Source organism: Sciurus carolinensis, chromosome 6 (assembly GCF_902686445.1).
Source record: "Sciurus carolinensis chromosome 6, mSciCar1.2, whole genome shotgun sequence".
NCBI lineage: Eukaryota > Metazoa > Chordata > Mammalia > Rodentia > Sciuridae > Sciurus > Sciurus carolinensis.
The window spans coordinates 10,768,484-10,770,585 of NC_062218.1; the positions used below are offsets into that span (position 1 = coordinate 10,768,484).

Consider the following 2,102-nt stretch of genomic DNA (forward strand, 5'->3'; position numbering starts at 1 on the left):
GCCAAGAGCCAGGGAGCTCTTGTCCTTTGTTATAGTTATCTCCTGCAGTTTCTCTTCCTATTATTAGATTATCAGCATCTCTAATGTTGCTCTTTTCTCTCTGTGCTAGCTAGTAGAATTCTGGAATTTGACCTTGAAAATTCACACCCCAGCTAAACATCAGTGACATCAAACAGAGGAAGATTAAAAAAAGAAAAGTGTTTATCCTAAAGTGAATTATGATAAATTGGTTAAATAAGAAAATTCACCAAAAGTCAGTAAAGAATCATGAAACAAAACATACAATCCTCTTTTTGCTCTTGTCAAGCTATGCCAAAGAAATATCCTCTATAAAGGTGTCCTTTCCTTAAATTTCAAATTTATTTTAATCAAAAGAAAGACATATTGGGGCTGGGGAGATAGCTCAGTCGGTAGAGTGCTTGCCTTCTAAGCAGAAGGTCCTGGGTTCGATCCCCAGCACCCAAAAAATAAATAAATAAATAAATAAATAAATAAATAAATAAATAAATAAATAAAGACATATTAATGGGCATGTGTCCTATGATGTTTTAAATCATATTTAAGTGTATGTTTGAATCAGGTTAAATGTCTCTTTAAATATGAATAATTTCTTTATAATGAAAATGTTCAGAATTCTTTCCTCTAGCCTTTTTTAAAGGTACAGTACGTTATCATTGTCTATAGTCACCTACTATCACTAGCCCTCCAGAACTTCTCCCTCCTCACTATAGCGTGCTAACCATTGGTCAGTGTTTCATTTCCACCCCTTCCAGGTCCTGGGGACCACCATTCTTCCTATTCTTATGAGAGGAATTAGAAATGGTTAACAGTTACATTTTAAAAAATTGACAAGTCTAATCATCGGGGAAATGCAAATCAAAACAGCAATGATCTATCACCTCAGTCCAGTAACAATGGCAATTATCAAAAAGGCTGAATACAGCAAGTGTTGGCAAGGATGTGGAGAACAGCCCTCAAGGAGAATCGTGGGGAGATTTCTACAATGTGTCTTTCTTGGGACTTGAATTGCAGATAATGAGATTAGGGCCTGTGACCTATATCTCCTAAAATGTTACACTTTACATGAGTGTTTTGATTAATTAACTTGCTGCTCTTCTAATAATTACTTTGATTTATCTAATTTTAAAGTTATAAATGCACATACATTTCATGTATAGAAAGATAAGAAGGGTTTTGTGATTTCATTCTTTCTGAGGTCCTACATATATTAATGAATCTAAAAATTTCTTGGATTATTGATGTATACTACCATGGAGACTTTGGGCCTTAAATAAATAATGAAATTCTTAGCTATTGACTTGTTTAAACTTGTTTGGGTTTCTCAACATCACTAGTTAACCTCTTCTAATCGTATCAAATATGTTTTCACACCACCTGTTGCAATTTATATACAAATAAGTAGTATATAATTACTATGGGTTGAGAGTGTCCCACCAAAGTTCACACATTGAAGTCTAATAATATTAATCTCTTCCAACAGCACGCTCCCAATGATCTAACCACTTTCCTTTAACGTCCACCTCTTAACTACCTCTCAACATAACCACACCGAGGTCCATGATTCCAGCACATAAACCTTAGGGGTACACTCAAACCATCTCTCTACAATAGCACAATATGTAACACAAAGTATAATGCAAGAAATACTATATATATATATATGTATATATATGTATATATATATATGTATTCATATATATGTTTAATTTAAAACATATTTAAAATTTAAAAGATTTATTTGACCTCTGCCTTACCCAAGTATGTCAACATCGGGCTCCATTCTTGATATTAATCTCTCCCATAGTTGGCAAATGCAAACTAATTGCTCTCTAATAGGAAGGAAACTAGTCCCAGAGGACATTTAGTAATATCCTGAGTCACTTTTTAGTTGTCACAACCAATGCAAGCTGTTGCAACTGGCTTCTAGCAAGTAGAGGCAGGGAAGCTGCCGAACTCCTGCAATGCACAAGACAACAATCCTGAAGGCAGTCATCATCCTGAGATTCAGAAACCTGGATGGGTACGATGTTGAACAAATCACTAACGTCACAGGCTCACTAACTCATCTGTAACAGTCAAAA

General features: G+C 34.7%; 1 non-coding gene across 1 annotated transcript; it reads left to right on the plus strand.

Annotated features, from left to right (window-relative positions):
- The first annotated feature begins 384 nt into the window (after window positions 1-384).
- Window positions 385-465, plus strand: Trnar-ucu (transfer RNA arginine (anticodon UCU)). Its single transcript has one exon. It is a non-coding gene; the product is annotated as a tRNA-Arg (tRNA).
- The last annotated feature ends 1,637 nt before the right edge of the window (window positions 466-2,102 follow it).